The sequence below is a fragment of the Ranitomeya variabilis genome, chromosome 2 (genome assembly GCF_051348905.1).
Source record: "Ranitomeya variabilis isolate aRanVar5 chromosome 2, aRanVar5.hap1, whole genome shotgun sequence".
NCBI classification, from domain to species: Eukaryota; Metazoa; Chordata; class Amphibia; order Anura; family Dendrobatidae; genus Ranitomeya; species Ranitomeya variabilis.
In genome coordinates, this window is record NC_135233.1 from 646,845,062 (window position 1) to 646,865,371 (window position 20,310).

The 20,310-nt window shown below is 42.7% G+C and overlaps 1 protein-coding gene across 1 annotated transcript in view; it reads right to left on the reverse strand.

Moving 5' to 3' along the window:
- PLG (plasminogen) overlaps nucleotides 1–20,310 on the reverse strand; it is a 179,678-nt gene that overhangs the window by 46,882 nt on the left and 112,486 nt on the right. The window lies entirely within an intron of this gene.

Consider the following 20,310-nt stretch of genomic DNA (forward strand, 5'->3'; position numbering starts at 1 on the left):
CCTGTTCCTTCTTTGTTTGTTTACCATTCTGACTCTGCTGTGTTTACCTCTGCGTTACCTCTCTGCTCTGCTTGCCACTATCAGTGGCTCTGCATCTCTCTGCTCTGTTTGCCACTACCTGTGGCTCTATGCTTCTCTGCTCCTGGCTTTGCCTCCTGCGGTTCTGGCTCTTGGCGTTGCCTCCTGCGGTTCACTCTTGGCTCTGCCTCCAGTGTCTCCACTCTTGGCTCCGCCTCCAGCGTCTCCACTCTTGGCTCCGCCTCCAGCATCTCCGCTCTTAGCTCCGCCTCCTCCTCTGCCTTCTCCTTCTCCCTCTTAGCTCCATCTTCTTCTTCTCTGCTCTTACTCCACCTCTTGCTCTTACTCCGCCTCCTGTGGTTCTGCTTTGCATCCGCTCTTGCTCTACCTCTGTTCACCAACTTGCCGTACAGGTCTCTACCTGTTTCTTTATATTCACCAGTCTGAACAGGTTCTTACCTGTTTCCATACACCCGTCTGTATACCAGTTCCTACCAGAGTATCAGCCCTGTCTGCCTGAGTGCCAGCCGTGCCCGCCTGTCTGCCAGAGTGCCAGCCGTGCCCGTCTGCCTGTATCTCCATCAAGCCAGTCTGCCCGTCAGGGCCTCTGCCGTACCCATCTGTCAGCCAGTGTCACTGCCATGCCTGCCTGTGTCTTGTCCCCGGCGGGATCAGCATCCACAGTCAGACTCCACCCAGGAGTGTTACGTGGTAGCTTCCTATTGCACAAGTCTGACCTCACCATCGGAGGCTCCAGTGAACACCTAGGAAGCTACTTAGTTACGCCCCTTCCAGGGAAGTTTGGTCTGTGGTCCAGTGGGGCCACCCCCCCGCACGCCCGTGCCAACCAGTCTCGGCGCGAGCGTTACAGTTTTACTCCAAAACTGATGAATCAGGGTGTAGGCGAAAGAACGCGATATTGTAGTAAAATATTATTTCACCCCTTCACGCCAAAGCGAGCTTTGGCCTTTATGACTAAACATTTTAATAACTGTTTTATCAACGCAATCCAGGTATTTATACAGTATGTTTTTTTTCAAAGTACGGACATAAACACTTACTTGTTTTGAAACAAGTTGCATTTGTCAGTAGCATTGTTTTCTGATACATAGATAAAATCATTGTTCCTTCTAAGCTAACTGGGAAATAAAGTTTTAGAACAGCCTAATAATGAGGTTAACGAGCCCAATTACAGAGCTAACGGTCTGCAAAATATGATATTCTTTACCTCTATCTACCATGTCCGGAGTGTACAGCTTATAGGGAACAGTATATACAAGTTAAAAAGTAACACAACATTTATTTTTATATAATTTTGTCCAGCATGGGGAGTTGGGAAGTGTTACAAATCATTTGATTAAGGGATTTGCCTTCATTCTTGTAATTAAAAAAAATGACATCTGTACTCCAAATCAACATGTTCTAATATCTTTGCAGGTAAGGCAGGCAAATAGCCTCTCACTGCATTTTTCTTTCACAGAAATGAAGAAAATCCCCTAAGAAAGTGACTAGCAAATTTATATAATTCCAATGCTGAATAAATTCATGAAATAAAAAAAGTTTATTTACTTAATTTTATTAGCACTTTACAGGGAGGAGTATAAGTAAAACTGCAATTATTTTTGTGTTTTAAACTTTACACTATTCACTGTGCTGCCTAAATACAGTGTTACCTGTACTCAGTGGGTGAGTCCCATATTACACTTCTCTACGTTCATTTTTGTTTATTTTTGTACTATAAATACATTTTGCTTTTGTGTTTTGTGTTCTCGCTCTGTTTCACATTCCTTGCGGTCTTCACATGACTGCTTATCTGAGATTTGCATACTTGAGATGCCAACTACCTCTTTTTCTTCATGGAGACCATTGAGAGAAGTGGAAGAGAGAGTATCATATGATATCAAGTATGCACATTGCATATGAGCGAGTACTTTACACACAATTAGGGCTCATTTAGACTTTGTTTTTATCCTACATGGGAAAACACGGACTGATTATTTTGATCTGACTCTGTGGTTCGAGTGTCATCAGTTAATTTCATAAGTGAAAAAAAAAAGGTTTCTTGACCTTCTCCTTTCTGACAATCCGTGAAAATCGGACAGCACTCTGATGTCATTTGAGTGCGTTGCAATTTTTTTACGGATTCATAAACTTGCATTGTTGATTTTGATTCAACCCTCAGGTCACAATTGGACATGTCACTGTAATTTTCCACTCTAAAAGCATGGACATGTGAATGGCCCCATAGAATATCACAGGTACAAGCGCTATCCGTGAAAAGTAAACCACAGGTAGCAATCAATTGCGTAAATCGGATGCCTGAATGAGGCCAGAGGGTTCTGCACAGAATGCTCCCTCACTAGTTTGTAATTGGCCCCGAAAATTCCATTAATTAGCTCAATATTTAGGAACAGAATGAAATATATATTGCAGATGTCGTATTATCGGTCCTAGCACTATACCACAAAACATATCGCATCTGTATCGCACCCATACCAATCTTAGTCTATGAGGCTGTGGACGATATTTGGATCGCAGTCGGCTGTGCAAGTCAATGAGTGCGTGGAAATCATCAGACTGCACTCGGATAACATCACACACTGGCCCAATGGAGAAGATGGAGAAACCTATTTCTCCATCTTCTCCTCATTCAAGAGAATAGGATCCAGGGGCTGACTGGCCCAGGTGGCAAAGAGGCAAATGCCCCCCGGGCCGCTCCCCCAGCAGCTGTTCAGGGCCGGCTGCCTGGTGGTGGCTAAAACCACACAGCAAATTGTGCACAGCCATGTCTGCTGTACTGTGATGCGGCTGGCAGCAGACACAGCCGCATCACAGTTAGCGCACACGTCTGCGCTGGGGCCAGGAGCTATGCTTGGCTGTCACCTTTACGGCTGCGCAGCTACTGCTCCCTTCATGTTCTCTATACTTCCAGGTTAGGTGTTGGGCATGCGCGATGGCATCCTCACGCACACGCCGACATGACCTGGATGCTAGAAGCAGAGAGGCACTGCAGGTGAGCAACTGATGAGGTAAGTATGAAGAAATTTTTTGTTTTCTTTATAAAATAAATTTAATGGTGGGTAACTGCAAGTTATGAAGTGGGGGGTGTAAGGAGGCTGCACATGATGGAATTTGGGGGTTAAAGGAGACTGCACATGATGGAGTGAGGGGGTAAGTGGGGCTGCACATGATAAAGGTTGAGTGGGGCTGTACATGATGGAGTGGGGCTGCACATGATGAAGGGGGAGTGGGGCTGCACATGATAGTTTAGTGGATAAAGGAGACTGCACATGATGAAGTGGGGAGAGTGGGGCTGTACATGATGGAATGGGGCAGCACATGATGATGTGGGGGTAAGGGGGATTGCGCATGATGAAGGGGCAGGGGGACTGCACATGATGAAGTGGGGGTAATGTGATCTGCACATGAAGTGGGGGTAATGGGGACTGCACATGATAAAGTGGAGTGTAAGATGGACTGCACATGAAGTGGGGGGTAAGGGTGACTGCACACGATGGAGTGGGGGGGTAAGGAGACTGCACATGATGAAGTGGGAGAAGGGGACTGCAGGACTGTACATGATGAAGTGTGTCTGATGTGGGACTGCTCATGATGAAATGGAAGGGGGATAGGGGGCTGCAAATGATGAAGGGGCACTGCAGATGAAGTGAGGGGATGATAGGGGACTGCAATGAATGAAGTAAGGGGACTTCAAATTAAAGTGGGGGGACTGCAAAATAATAAATTCAGTGTGAGGGACAGGGGACAGCAATTTAATTGAAGGTGGGGGTGGGGAGAGCAAATGATGATCTAGGGGAAGAACAAATAATTTATTTTAAGGGTGGGGGAGTAAATGATGTATTGAATGTGGGGTAGAGCAGTTGATAATGAATAGAGGGTGAGAGAGAAAGACATGACAATGAATTGGGGCGGGAGGGGCATGTAACTATAATGAATCGGGGTTAGGGTTAGAGTGGTAGGTACATAGTGGGGGGCGTTGAGGATGAAGTGACTGGTAATGAATTGGGGGAACGAGTACAGGTGCTAATTAATTTATATATTAAATGGGGAAAGTGGCTATTTATAGTTAGTGGGTGCACAGTGGTGGATTATAATTTATATTTGGAATGGTCGGTTAATAATAATAATTATAATTTTATTTCTATAGTGCCAACACTTTACATTTTAGAGGGGACTTGTACAGACAATGGACATTAAGCATAACAATAAACACATAGATCAACAGATACCAAAAGGAATGAGGGCCCTGCTCGCAAGCTTACAATCTATGAGGTTGCATAATAACCAATTATATATTGTTTGTGGGTGCACCTCTGTATTCAGATGTCTAGTGTACACCATGTTCCAAATTATTATGCAAATTGGATTTAAGTGTCATAAAGATTTAATTGTTTTGTTTTGCAAATAAACTTGTGGATGGTATTGTGTCTCAGGGCTCAATGGATCACTGAAATCAATCTTAAACACATGTGATCATTAGTTTTCCAGGTGATTCTAATTAAAGAAAAACTACTTAAAAATGATGTTCCACATTATAAAGCAGACCACAGGTTTCAAGCAATATGGGAAATAAAAAGGATCTCTCTGCTGCTGAAAAGCATTAAATAGTGCAATGTCTTGGTCAAAGTATGAAAACATTAGATATTTCACGAAAACTTAAGAGTGATCATCATACTGTGAAGAGATTTGTGACTGAAACAGAGCAGACAGAGTTCATGCAGATAAAGGCATAATGAGGAATGTTTCTGCCAGACAAATTCATTGGATAAAAAGAGTAGCTGCCAAAATACCATTACAAAGCAGCAAACAGTTATTTGAAGCTGCTGGTGCCTCTGGAGTCCCTCGAACCTCAAGGTGTAGGATCCTTCAAAGGCTTGCTGTGGTGCATAAACCTACTATTTGGCCACCCCTAAATAGTGTTCACAAGCAGAAATGGTTGCAGTGGGCCCAGATACACATGAAGACTGATTTCCAAACAGTCTTGTTTACTGATGAGTGTCGAGCAACCCTGGGTGGTCCAGATGGATGGAGTAGTGGATGGTTGGTGGATGGCCAACATGTCCCAACAAGGCTGCAACGTCAGCAAGGAGATGGAAGAGTAATGTTTTGGGCTGGAATCATGGGGAAACAGCTGGAAGGGCCCTTTAAGGTACCTGAAGGTGTGAAAATGACCTCGGCAAAGTATATAGAGTTTCTGACTGACAACTTTCTTCCATGGTATAAAAATCAGAATTGTGCCTTCAGGAGCAAAATCATCTTCATGCATGTCAATGCACCATCTCATGCTGCAAAGAATATCTCTGAGTCATTGGCTGCTATGGGCATGAAAGGAGATAAACTCATGGTATTGCCACCATCTTCCCCTGACCTCAACCCTATACAGAACCTTTGGAGTATCATCAAGCAAAAGATCTATGAGAGTGGGAGGCAGTTCACATCAAAACAGCAGCTCTGAGAGGCGATTCTGACTTCATGCAAAGAAATACAAGCAGAAACTCTCCAAATACTCACAAGTTCAATGGAGGCAAGAATTCTGAAGGTGATAACAAAGAAGGGTTCCTATGGTAACATGTGACTTGGCCTGTTAGGATGTTTTGGAGTTGAATAGCTTTTTTGTTCAATGAATGTGACCTCCTAATGCTGCAAATTCCACAAATGAGCATTTTCAGTTCTTTAAAACAGATCAAATGTTTAGAAATTCCACTGTGCCTAATAATTTGCAACAGTGCATTTTGAGTTTTTATTCATTTTGGAGATTATACTGTTATCATTGGGAGGTTTCTCCAATAAAATTCGATGTATACTCTAACGGGTGATGACTTTTATTAGATTGACTGCCATTTGCACCGACCATTTAGGAAAATCCGAGAAAAATATAATTTGCATAATAATTTGGAACATGGTGTAGAAGAAAGGGAAAAAGTGGGGAATGTGGTCTGGAAGCCGTGCTCTAGGTAACTGTGTTATTTTATGCAGAGACGAGTCCTGGCTGGAAGAAGTGATGGCAGTCTGTGCTGGATGAAAATGAAAAGCAAAGATGAAGGACTTCAGCTAGAGACATCACTAGTGAGTCAGTGTATTACCTGTACACTGACACTATACACTGTATACTATATACAAAGCTCCTGTGTATAATGTCACTGGCAGTGGTGATCACTGTATTACCTGTACACTGACACCTCATACAGATCTCCTGTGTATAATGTCACCAGTGATCACTGTAGTATCTTTACACTGACCGTAAATACAGAGTTCCTGTATACAATGGCACTTAGTGTTGTGCTTTTTGTAAAATTAATGATCAGTAGTGTTGAGCGATACCGTCCGATACTTGAAAGTATCGGTATCGGATAGTATCAGCCGATACCCGAAAAATATCGGATATCGCCGATACCGATACCCGATACCAATGCATTTCAATGGGACGCAAAGTATCGGAATGGTTCCCAGGGTCTGAAGGAGAGGAAACTCTCCTTCAGGCCCTGGGATCCATATTCATGTGTAAAATAAAGAATTAAAATAAAAAATATGGATATACTCACCTCTCCGGTGGCCCCTGGATCTTACCGCTGTAACCGGGAGCCTCCGTTTTTAAGAATGAGCGCGCGAAGGGCCTTCGATGACGTCGCGGCTTCTGATTGGTCGCGTGACCGCTCATGTGACCGCTCACGCGACCAATCAGAAGCTGCGACGTCATCGAAGGTCCTTCACGGGCTCATTCTTAGGAACGGAGGCTCCCGGTTACAGCGGTAAGGTCCAGGGGCCGCCGGAGAGGTGAGTATATGGATATATATGGATATGCTCACCTCTCTGGTGGCCCCTGGACCTTACCGCTGTAACCGGGAGCCTCCGTTCCTAAGAATGAGCCCGTGAAGAACCTTCGATGACGTCGCGGCTGACGTCGCGGCTTCTGATTGGTCGCGTGAGCGGTCACATGAGCGGTCACGCGACCAATCAGAAGCTGCTGTGTCTCAGCGTCAAGTACAAAGAATTAAAAAAAAGATTTGAAGAGACTGGAGATGTGTTTGACTAGCCCAGGTCCAGCAGACCCCGCAAGACAACTGCTCAGGAGGAATGTTTGTTGGTTATAAAATCCAAAGCAAGCCCCTCTTCCACAGCAGCAGAGCTCCAACAGGTCTGGTCACCTCAAGTCCCTGTGTCAACTAGTAAAGGTTAAATTCACCGCATGTGACACGCCGATCGTTAGCAAGGCGCGGGAGCGCCGCTTGTCATAACAGACACTGCAGGTCCACACTACTGGACAGGATCTTCCATAGGCGGACATTTAGATTACAATAGAGCTTATATTGCACCGCTGGGACTTTCCGCCTTCTGTGTATATCACTATCTTAGCTGGAACAAGCGATTACGTGACAAAGGCTCTGGTTGAGCCGAAACGTTGTATATAAAAAAATCACAGATGCTGTAATATTCTGTTACGCTCCCAGTTTATGTATAATAAATTTATACCAGACTTTGCATAAGAAACCTTGAGAGAGTGCAGTGAATTTAACTTTTACTGTTATTCTGGGCCATTGGTCCGTTACACCAGCACCTCGCCATATTAAGGCTGAGTGCACACCTAAACCTTTACCTGTGTCAACTAGAACAGTTTGTAAGATTCTGTCTCAAAATGGCCTCCATGGTCGAATCAGTGCCCAGAAGCCAGCACTAAACAAAAGGCAAATAAAAAACCGTGTGGCATTTGCAAACTCCCACAGCCTGCTAAATAGATGGACACTGGAAAAGTAGCAGAAGATGGATTTCTCTTCAGTAGAATTACACCACAGCTGCCACAAACACTGCAGGAGACTTACTGGAGCCAGTATGGATCCAAAATACACCCAGAAGACAGTTAAATTTGGTGGTTGAAAGATCATGGTCTGGGGTTACATTCAGTTTTGGGGTGTGCGAAACATTTGCAAGGTGGAAGGCAATATCAATAGCCTAAAATATCAAGAAGTATTAGCTACCTCTTATATTCCAAATCATAAAAGAGGTCAAATTCTGCAGCAGGATGGTGCTCCATCTCATACATCCATCTCTACAACAAAGTTCCTCCAGGCAAAAAAGATCAAGGTGCTCAAGGAGTGGCCAGCCTAGTCACCAGACATGAACATCATTGAGCATGTTTGGGGAAGGATGAAAGAGGAAGCTTGGAAGACAAAACCAAAGAATCTAGATGAGCACCACAACTTCATTCACCAATGTTATGCAACATATATTTGTATTTTAAGTTAATTATTTGTCTGTGGGCAACAAAAATTTTGTCATGCCAAAATCTGACCATTCTGTGTCCATTAACTGATCAATATTTCTGCTTTGATAACAATTTATTTTCTTAACCTAAATCACATTTTGGAGGGTTCCAGCTTTCAAAAGAATAACTTATACAACCAATGGATGAATTTAACATCAGGTTATAAGCTTTTATTTACATAACATGGATAAGCGACATAACTTCTGTCAGGGAGTGTATGGTGGCATCATTGGTCTTTGTATAGAATGTAGTTTCATGTAGAGGTAATGGTGATATTATAATATTATGTATTCTCTGTGTAGTGGAGATAGTACTAGGCACTGTGTAGCTGTATTGTTGTGTGTATGTTTGTAAGTAAGCTCCGTTATGGCACCATATCTAAGCAGTAAGCTTGGTTCTGGTACTCTATCAATGTAGTAATCTAGATTATGGTACTGTATGTATGTCGTAATCTCAGTTCTGCTCCAGTTTCTATGTAGCAGACTTGGTTCCATGTAGTAGACTTATTAAGCTCGGTTCTGCTCCCTTATCTCTGTAGTAAGCTCGGTTCTGCTCCCATATCTCTGCAGTAAGCTCGGTTCTGCTCCCATATCACTGTAGTAAGCTCGGTTCTGCTCCCCTATCTCTGCAGTAAGCTTGGTTCTGCTCTCATATCCTTGCTGTTAGCTCGGTTCTGCTCCCATATCCTTGCTGTTAGCTCGGTTCTGCTCCCATATCTCTGTAGTAAGCTCGGTTCTGCTCCTATATCTTTGCAGTAAGCTCGGTTCGGCTCCCATATCTCTGAATCTAGTAAGTTCGGTTCTGCTCCCATATCTCTATAATAAGCTCTGTTCTGCTCCCATATCTCTGTAGTAAGCTCTGTACTGCTCACATATCTCTGTAGTAAGCTCCGTTCTGTTCCCATATCTCTGGAGTAAGCTCGATTCTGCTCCCATATCTATGCAGCAAGCTCCGTTCAGTTCCCATATTTGTGTACCAGCCTGTTTTTAAAGTCTGTTATCTCTGCTACTTTAATGCAGTGGCCAGATATAGGCAGGAAAAAGGAGGGCCACCGCAACTCGAGGGCCACTGCCTTGTGATTGCCCCCCAGGCTGAAAATTGCCAGCCAGCCCCTGATAGGATCACACTTTGACCACACTCTGATCAAACTCTGATCATAGTTTGATCAGAGTGTCATTTATCGGTCCGACTCTTTTGGATGAGAAAAGCTTTGTCCGTCTGCCAAAGCCCTTAAAAGCATACATCAAAAAATGCTTGTGTCAGGGGAGTAACAAGTGCGAACGATGTGACCACAACCAGGTCCGGGTGGGATGAGGGCTTGCCAATGCCAGCACCAACTTTAGCTGGATGTTCATCTAAGGATGACACTCAGCTGAAGTGTATTGCAGAGCACTGTTTGTGCTGTCTGTTTTTCTTGCTGTGTGATTTTTTGTAATAAAGATTATTGCTTGTTTAATTATGATATAATTTCAATTTATATTTGTTATATCTAAAGTAGCAGTATTGGTCTGAATTAACTCTTATAGTGGTTTCCCCCACATGATACTATTTCCTGATGTCTGCAAATCGTTTTTCATTGTATTAAGTTCCTGCTCTAATATCTACTGGGTAGATACTGAGTCTCTTCCTGTTATAATGTCACCAATCCTGGGCCCCTTCCTGATATAATGTCCCCCTCCTTATGCGCTCCTTCCTTGTATAATGTCGCCCATCCTCAGCCCCTTCCAGAAATAATGTTCTCCATCAGGGGTGCTGGGTAGTGTGGTTCTACCAACTATAATGGCACATGGTCTGTATTATTGAACTATGCTTGGTTAAGCTGTTTTAAAAGAATTACTGCCTATTGCAGATTACGAACAACTATTTTGTCTTGCTCATTATACTCACTCCATTGCCTTGTAATCATCTCTAACATGGCTATGTACTCGTGTATTTGTTATACTGCATGTAATTATTTATAATATGTATATGCAAGTTGCACTTTGTCTGAACCACGCTGCCCTGTTTTTACGGGGTTTTTTAGGGGCTTGTTCGTACTGTTGTTTTTTCCTTCTGTGATTTTTTGTAATAAAGATTATTGCTTGTTTAATTATGATACCATTCCAAATTAGAACAGGAAGGTCTATAATGAGAGATATTATTACAGGATGAAAGACATTATTGCAGAATTTTTTTTCATTTTAGTGACCTAGTAAAAATGACATATTAATATAAACGCTCACGTTTTTCTGCTTTGCACTTGACAGTATGAGATGCTATGAACTTTCAGGTGGCCTTTTATTCCCAATCTATTGCTTTTTCTCAGTTTTATGTGGTGGCATCTTCTGGCTAAATACATACAGTATTTAGACTTTCATTTCCATTTTTAAATGCATTATTCTCTATCTGCTATTTACCCACAAAGAAAGCAGACTCCCCCCAAAAGAACTGCACATACCAGACCCTTTACATTAGAGTTGGCAAGTACAAAGATGCCTCACTCTCGTCTCCCTGCATTTCATAGTGGTTGGCTACACCAGCTTGCCAGAAGCAGTATCACTCAAGCGGAGTTTGTGAGAGAGAAGTAATACTGGGACGTAACCTGTGTGTGCGAGCAGAATTAGACTGTGACTCGATGTGTGAGTGACAGTGAAGTGATACTGTCGCGCTGGGTGAGGAAGGAGTAAGTGCATAACAAAGGGAAGAGGCAGGGGGAGCCTACTAGGGAAGTGGGAAGTAGAGACCCCTAGACAGATCTAAAATCATCCTGTCTGCCCTTAACATCCCTAAATAGGTTCTGCACCTATTGCTGAGCAGGAACCTAATCCCTGCCTGACCTTAGTGATAGGCCCTGGTTAGGGAGAGGATGGGGTGCCCACTAGTCAGTCTCCACTAAAGACAGAAAGGGTAGACGAACAAGGGAACACTTAGCATGAAGACCCCGAGATGTCATGCCAGCAATCCTCCAAGAGTCTTCTGAGAAGGTACAAATTGACTGTTAGTACTTCCAACTAGACAGAGACAAGTAAGAGCTAACACAAGAAACATGCTGCAGACATGGAATGAATATAAACCCTTAGCAAAGGAGTCTAATTAGCAGCAGAAGGTGGAGATAACCATTGGGTTCTAAAGGGAGGTGGATATGGCTTCACAACAGAGATACAACGATCAAGAAGGTGCTTGAGCTAATCGCAAAGACCTTCTACATCTGGATCCAGGATGAGTGTCAGATACTGGGACCTGATCTGTGTGTTTGCGCCCCAGTGCAATGCAGGTGGAATGACGAGGGACATTGAAGCGATGCAGATCTCTGTGCAAGAGCCCATCCACCATTGGCACTTGTCAGCTCCAGTTTGGGGTCTGGTGAGTGCAATTTTTTGGGGGGATGTCTGATTTCTTTAATTAAGGGTCCTGCTGTATTCTTTAAATTTTTTAGCTGCCTGGACACTTCCTCATTAAACTACATATAGGAATTATTTTTGAAGTAGGGCTATTATTTCTAGCCTACTCCCAGAAAGGACGAAAATTCCTGCTAGGGCTTATTTTCAGGGAAACAAGGTATGTGCATTTTTGGCTTGTTTTTTATGTGCTTTTTTCCCACATTCATCAGACTATGTGACAAATCCTACAAAAATGCTGTCATAATTGACATGGAAAAAATAAGCAAAAAGTGCATAAGACTTCAAAAATTGCATTCACTTTGCTGATACTAGAAAATCCTTCAGTTTTTGTGATAAAATTGTGTGGAAAAAGTTATAAAATGCAAATATTTCATTGATTATATTCTGACCATATTTACCATACAGCCTGCAGCACCTTTTTTTTTTTTTTTTTGGGGGGGGGGGAGGGTGGATTATTTGTGGAGCATACCACAATTTATTACAGTCTGCTGCTCTCTACTGGTTATTTACAGATATTACATGTACATCCTAAGATGCTGCAGATTGTAACATATTAATTGTCACTGTTATGACAAATGTGATCATTTACTGTATATGCTACCATACATGTACCATGAAATATTTCTACTATATCTATATAATACTGTAACAATATTCTGGTGATGATGCTTTACTTTCCCTTATCATTTGTTCCGAATGTTAACTCTTTGTTGACGTTTGTGTATACATGATACAGATTTTCTCTTTTGTATCTGATGATTATTTCAGGTTAGTGTTGTATCTTATGTTGGCTCTAATTGATTCTGTGACACTTTAATAGGCTCCATGCACTTTGAAAGGCCTAAGTATAATTTAATTTGATTACGTACAGTGAAGAAAATAAGTATTTGATCCCTTGCTGATTTTGTAAGTTTGCCCACTGACATGAACAGTCTACAATTTTAAGGGTAGGTTAATTTTAACATTGAGAGACACAATATCAAAAATAAAATCCAGACTATCATTGTATAAATTATATAAATTTATTTGCATTTTGCAGTAAGAAATACATATTTGATCCCTCTGGCAAAGAAGACTTAATACTTGGTGGCAAGACCCTTGTTGGGAAGCACAGCAGTCAGATGATTTTTGTACTTGATGATGAGGTTCGCGCACGTCAGGAGAAATTGTGGTACACTCCTCTTTGCAGATCATCTCTAAATCATTAAGATTTTGAGGCTGTCGCTTGGCAACTCGGAGCTTCAACTCCCTCCATAAGTTTTCTATGGGATTAAGGTCTGAAGACTGGCTAGGCCACTGCATGACCTTAATGTGCTTCTTTTTTAGCCACTCCTTTGTTGGCTTGGATGTATGTTTTGGGTCATTGTCTAGCTGGAAGACCCAGCCACGATCCATTTTTAATGTCCTTGCAGAGGAAAGGAGGCTGTCACTAAAGATTTTATGGTACATGGCTCTAGCCATTCTCCCATTTGATGCGGTGAAGTTGTCCTGTGCCATCAGCAGAGAAACACCCCCAAAACGTAATGTTTCCACCTCCATGCTTGACAATGGGACGGTGTTCTTTGGGTCGTAGGCATAATTTTTCTTCCTCCAAACACGGCGAGTTAAGTTAATGCCAAAGAACTCAATTTTTGTCTGCTCTGACCACAGCACCTTCTCCCAATCACTCACAGAATCATCCAGGTGTTCATTGACAAACTTCAGATGGGCCTGCACATGTGCTTTCTTGAACAGGGGGACCTTACGGTCACTGCAGGATTTTAAACCTTTACGGCGTAATGTATTACCAATGGTTTTCTTGGTGATTGTGGTCCCAGCTGCCTTGAAATCATTAACAAGTTCCCTCCCATGTAGTTCTAGGCTGATATCTCACCTTCCTTATGATCAAGCATACCCCATGAGGTGAGATTTTGTATGGTGCCCCAGGTCGATGTCGATTGACAGTCATTTTGCATTTCTTCCATTTTCTTACTATTGCACCAACAGTTGTCTCCTTCTCACCCAGAGTCTTAGTCATGGTTTTGTAGCCCATTCCAGCTTTGTGCAAATCTAAGATCTTGTCCCTGACTGGTTAGAGTCTGACTGACTAATTGAGTCTGTGGACAGGAGTCTTTTATAGAGGTGACTATGTAAGACAGCTGTTTTTAATGTAGGTAACGAGTTGTTTAGGAGCGTCTAACTGGTCTGTATGAGCCAGAACTCTTAACCCCTTAAGCCCCGAGGGTGGTTTGCACGTTAATGACCGGGCCAATTTTTACAATTCTGACCACTGTCCCTTTATGAGGTTATAACTCTGGAACGCTTCAACGGATCTTGGCGATTCTGACATTGTTTTCTCGTGACATATTGTACTTCATGTTAGTGGTAAAACTTCTTCAATATAACTTGCGTTTATTTGTGAAAAAAACGAATATTTGGCAAAAATTTTGAAAATTTCGCAATTTTCCAACTTTGAATTTTTATGCCCTTAAATCACAGACATATGTCACACAAAATACTTAATAAATAACATTTCCCACATGTCTACTTTACATCAGCACAATTTTGGAACCAAAATTTTTTTTTGTGACGGAGTTATAAGGGTTAAAAGTTGACCAGCAATTTCTCATTTTTACAACACCATTTTTTTTTAGGGACCACATCTCATTTGAAGTCATTTTGACGGGTCTATATGATAGAAAATACCCAAGTGTGACACCATTCTAAAAACTGCACCCCTCAAGGTACTCAAAACCACTTTCAAGAAGTTTATTAACCCTTCAGGTGTTTCACAGGAATTTTTGGAATGTTTAAATAAAAATGAACATTTAACTTTTTTTCACACAAAATTTATTTCAGCTCCAATTTGTTTTATTTTACCAAGGGTAACAGGAGAAAATAGACCCCAAAAGTTGTTGTACAATTTGTCCTGAGTACGCTGATACCCCATATGTGGGGGTAAACCACAGTTTGGGCGCATGGCAGAGCTTGGAAGCAAAGGAGCGCCATTTGACTTTTCAATGCAAAATTGACTGGAATTGAGATGGGACGCCATGTTGCATTTGGAGAGCCCCTGATGTGCCTAAACATTGAAACCCCCCACAAGTGACACCATTTTGGAAAGTAGACCCCCTAAGGAACTTATCTAGATGTGTGGTGAGCACTTTGACCCAACAAGTGCTTTACAGAAGTTTATAATGCAGAGCCGTAAAAATAAAAAATCATATTTTTTCACAAAAATTATCTTTTCACCCCCAATTTTTTATTTTCCCAAGGGTGAGAGAAGAAATTGGACCCCAAAAATTGTTGTGCAATTTGTCCTGAGTACGCTGATACCCCATATGTGGGTGTAAACCATTGTTTGGGCGCAGGGCAGAGCTCGGAAGGGAAGGAGCGCCATTTGACTTTTCAATGCAAAATTGACTGGAATTGAGATGGGACGCCATGTTGCATTTAGAGAGCCCTTGATGTGCCTAAACATTGAAACCCCTAACAAGTGACACCATTTTGGAAAGTAGACCCCCTAAGGAACTTATCTAGATGTGTGGTGAGCACTTTGACCCAACAAGTGCTTTACAGAAGTTTATAATGCAGAGCCGTAAAAATAAAAAATCATATTTTTTCACAAAAATTATCTTTTCACCCCCAATTTTTTATTTTCCCAAGGGTGAGAGAAGAAATTGGACCCCAAAAATTGTTGTGCAATTTGTCCTGAGTACACTGATACCCCATATGTGGGTGTAAACCATTGTTTGGGTGCAGGGCAGAGCTCAGAAGGGAAGGAGCGCCATTTGACTTTTCAATGCAAAATTGACTGGAATTGAGATGGGACGCCATGTTGCGTTTGGAGAGCCCCTAATGTGCTTAAACATTGAAACCCCCCACGAGTGACACCATTTTGGAAAGTAGACCCCTTAAGGAACTTATCTAGATGTGTGTTGAGCACTTTGACCCAACAAGTGCTTCACAGAAGTTTATAATGCAGAGCCGTAAAAATAAAAAATCATATTTTTTCACAAAAATGATCTTTTCACCCCCATTTTTTTATTTCCCCAAGGGTAAGAGAAGAAATTAGACCACAAAAGTTGTTGTGCAATTTGTCCTGAGTACGACGATACCCCATATGTGGGTGTAAACCATTGTTTGGGCGCATAGCAGAGCTCAGAAGGGAAGAAGCGCTATTTTACTTTTCAATGCAAAATTGACTGGAATTAAGATGGGATGCCATGTTGCGTTTGGAGAGCCCCTGATGTGCCTAAACATTAAACCCCCCCACAAGTGACACCATTTTGGAAAGTAGACCCCCTAAGGAACTTATCTAGATGTGTTTTGAGAGCTTTGAACCCCCAAGTGTTTCACTACAGTTTATAACGCAGAGCCGTGAAAATAAAAATTATTTTTTTTTTTCACAAAAATGATTTTTTAGCCCCCAGTTTTGTATTTTCACAAGGGTATCAGGATAAATTGGACCCCAAAAGTTGTTGTCCAATTTGTCTGGAGTACGCTGATTCCCCATTTGTGGGGAGGGACCACTGTTTGGGCGCATGACAGAGCTCGGAAGGGAAGGAGCGCCATTTGGAATGCAGACTTAAATGGATTGGTCTGCAGGCGTCACGTTGCATTTGCAGAGCCCCTGATGTACCCAAACAGTACAAACCCCCCACAAGTGACCCCATATTGGAAACTAGACCCCCCAAGGAACTTATCTAGATGTGTTGTGAGAACTTTGAACCCCCAAGTGTTTCACTACAGTTTATAACGCAGAGCCGTGAAAATAATTTTTTTTTTTTTTTCACAAAAATGAAATTTAGCCCCCAGTTTTGTATTTTCACAAGGGTATCAGGATAAATTGGACCCTAAAAGTTGTTGTCCAATTTGTCCTGAGTACGCTGATACCCCCTATGTGGGGGGAAACCACTGTTTGGGCGCATGACAGAGCTCGGAAGGGAAGGAGCGCCATTTGGAATTCAGACTTAAATGGATTGGTCTGCAGGCGTCACGTTGCATTTGCAGAGCCCCTGATGTACCCAAACAGTACAAACCCCCCACAAGTGACCCCATATTGGAAACTAGACCCCCCAAGGAACTTATCTAGATGTGTTGTGAGAACTTTGAACCCCCAAGTGTTTCACTACAGTTTATAACGCAGAGCAGTGAAAATAAAAATTATTTTTCTTTTTCACAAAAATGATTTTTTAGCCCCCAGTTTTGTATTTTCACAAGGGTATCAGGATAAATTGGACCCTAAAAGTTGTTGTCCAATTTGTCCTGAGTACGCTGATACCCCCTATGTGGGGGGGAACCACTGTTTGGGCGCATGACAGAGCTCGGAAGGGAAGGAGCGCCATTTGGAATGCAGACTTAAATGGATTGGTGTTGTGAATTTGGATTCTGGGCTCCCCCGGTGGCTACTTGTGGAATTGAACTGGTGTCTTCATCTTCTCTGTTCACCTGTTCCCATCAAGATGTGGGAGTCGCTATATAACCTTGCTGCTCTGTTAGTTGCTTGCCGGTCAACAATGTTATCAGAAGCCTCTCTGTGCTTGTTCCTGCTCCAAGACAACTACTAGATAAGTTGGACTCTTGTCCATGTTTGTTTTTGCATTTTTGTTCCAGTTCACAGCTGTAGTTTCGTTACTGTGTCTGGAAAGCTCTTGTGAACAGGAATTGCCACTCTGGTGTTATGAGTTAATGCCAGAGTTTTAAAGTAATTTCTGGATGGTGTTTTGATAGGGTTTTCAGCTGACCATGAAAGTGTCCTTTCTGTCTTCTGCTATGTAGTAAGTGGACCTCAAATTTGCTAAACCTATTTTCATACTACGTTTGTTATTTCATCTTAATTCACCGCCAATACATGTGAGGGGCCTCTGTCTCCTTTCGGGGTATTTCTCTAGAGGTGAGCTAGGACTAATATTTTCCTCTGCTAGCATTATTTAGTCCTCCGGCTGGTGCTGGGCATCTAGAATCAACGTAGGCATGCTACCCGGCCACTGCTAGTTGTGCGTTAGGTTTAGTTCATGGTCAGCTCAGTTCCCATCTTCCAAGAGCTAGTTCCTATATATGCTGATGCTATGTTCTCTTGCCATTGAGATCATGACAGTTTGACCGGCCCACTAAAGGGTTAAAATCCTTGGCTGAGAAAGGAGAGAAATAAGTAGTCTGCTGAAATTTTTTTTTTTTTTTTTTTTTCTCTCCTTCTAATCTTTGAATGGCTCTGTGTCCACCTGTTTGTAATGGATCTTCAGAGTGTAACTGCAGGTTTGAATAATCTCGCCACGAAGGTACAAAATTTGCAAGATTTTGTTTGTCATGCACCTGTATCTGAGCCGAGAATTCCTTTGCCGGAATTTTTCTCGGGGAATAGATCTGGGTTTCAGAATTTTCGAAATAATTGCAAATTATTTTTGTCCCTGAAATCTCGCTCTGCCGGAGACCCTGCACAGCAGGTCAGGATTGTGATTTCCTTGCTCCGGGGCGACCCTCAAGACTGGGCTTTTTCATTGACACCAGGGGATCCTGCGTTGCTCAATGTGGATGCGTTTTTTCTGGCCTTGGGGTTGCTTTATGACGAACCTCATTTGGAGCTTCAGGCAGAAAAAACTTTGATGTCCCTATCTCAGGGGCAAGATGAAGCGGAAATTTACTGCCAAAGATTCCGTAAATGGTCTGTGCTTACTCAGTGGAATGAGTGCGCCCTGGCGGCGACTTTCAGAGAGGGTCTCTCTGATGCCATTAAGGATGTTATGGTGGGGTTCCCTGTGCCTGCGGGTCTGAATGAGTCCATGACAATGGCTATTCAGATCGATAGGCGTTTGCGGGAGCGCAAACCAGTGCACCATCTGGCGGTGTCCACTGAGAAGTCGCCAGAGAGTATGCAGTGTGATAGAATTCTGTCCCGAAGCGAGCGGCAGAATTTTAGATGGAAAAATGGGTTGTGTTTCTATTGTGGTGATTCTACTCATGTTATATCAGCATGCTCTAAGCGCACTAAAAAGCTTGGTAAATCTGTTTCCATTTGCACCTTACCGTCTAAGTTTATTCTATCTGTGACCCTGATTTGCTCTTTGTCATCTATTACCACGGACGCCTATGTCGACTCTGGCGCCGCTTTGAGTCTTATGGATTGGTCCTTTGCCAAACGCTGTGGGTATGATTTAGAGCCTTTGGAGACTCCTATTCCTCTGAAGGGGATTGACTCCACCCCATTGGCTAATAATAAACCACAATACTGGACACAAGTAACTATGCGTATTAATCCGGATCACCAGGAGATTATTCGCTTTCTGGTGCTGTATAATCTACATGATGATTTGGTGCTAGGATTGCCTTGGCTGCAATCTCACAACCCAGTCCTCGACTGGAGAGCTATGTCTGTGTTGAGCTGGGGATGTAAGGGGGCTCATGGGGATGTACCTGTGGTTTCCATTTCATCATCTATTCCCTCTGAAATTCCTGAGTTCCTGTCTGACTATCGTGACGTCTTTGAAGAATCCAAGCTTGGTTCGTTACCTCCGCACCGAGAGTGCGATTGTGCCATAGATTTAATCCCGGGTAGTAAATACCCAAAGGGTCGTTTATTTAATCTGTCTGTGCCTGAACATGCTGCTATGCGAGAATATATAAAGGAGTCCTTGGAAAAGGGACATATTCGTCCATCGTCATCTCCCTTAGGAGCCGGTTTTTTCTTTGTGTCAAAAAAAGACGGCTCTTTGAGACCATGTATTGATTATCGGCTTTTGAATAAAATCACTGTTAAATATCAATACCCATTGCCGTTGCTGACTGATTTGTTTGCTCGCATAAAGGGGGCCAAGTGGTTCTCTAAGATTGACCTTCGTGGGGCGTATAATTTGGTGCGAATCAGGCAGGGGGATGAGTGGAAAACCGCATTTAATACGCCCGAGGGCCACTTTGAGTATTTAGTGATGCCTTTTGGTCTTTCTAATGCTCCGTCAGTTTTCCAGTCCTTTATGCATGATATTTTTCGCGATTATTTGGATAAATTTATGATTGTGTATCTGGATGATATTCTGATTTTTTCGGATGACTGGGACTCTCATGTCCAGCAAGTCAGGAGGGTTTTTCAGGTTTTGCGGTCTAATTCTTTGTGTGTGAAGGGTTCTAAGTGTGTTTTTGGGGTACAGAGGATTTCCTTTTTGGGATATATTTTTTCCCCCTCTTCCATTGAAATGGATCCTGTCAAGGTTCAAGCTATTTGTGATTGGACGCAGCCCTCTTCTCTTAAGAGTCTTCAGAAATTTTTGGGCTTTGCTAACTTTTATCGTCGATTTATTGCTGGTTTTTCGGATATTGCTAAGCCATTGACCGATTTGACTAAGAAGGGTGCTGATGTTGCTGATTGGTCCCCTGATGCTGTGGAGGCCTTTCGGGAGCTTAAGCGCCGTTTTTCCTCTGCCCCTGTGTTGCGTCAGCCTGATGTTGCTCTACCTTTTCAGGTTGAGGTCGACGCTTCTGAGATCGGAGCTGGGGCAGTGTTGTCGCAGAAAAGTTCTGACTGCTCCGTGATGAGGCCTTGTGCCTTCTTTTCCCGTAAATTTTCGCCCGCTGAGCGGAATTATGATGTTGGGAATCGGGAGCTTTTGGCCATGAAGTGGGCTTTTGAGGAGTGGCGCCATTGGCTTGAGGGGGCCA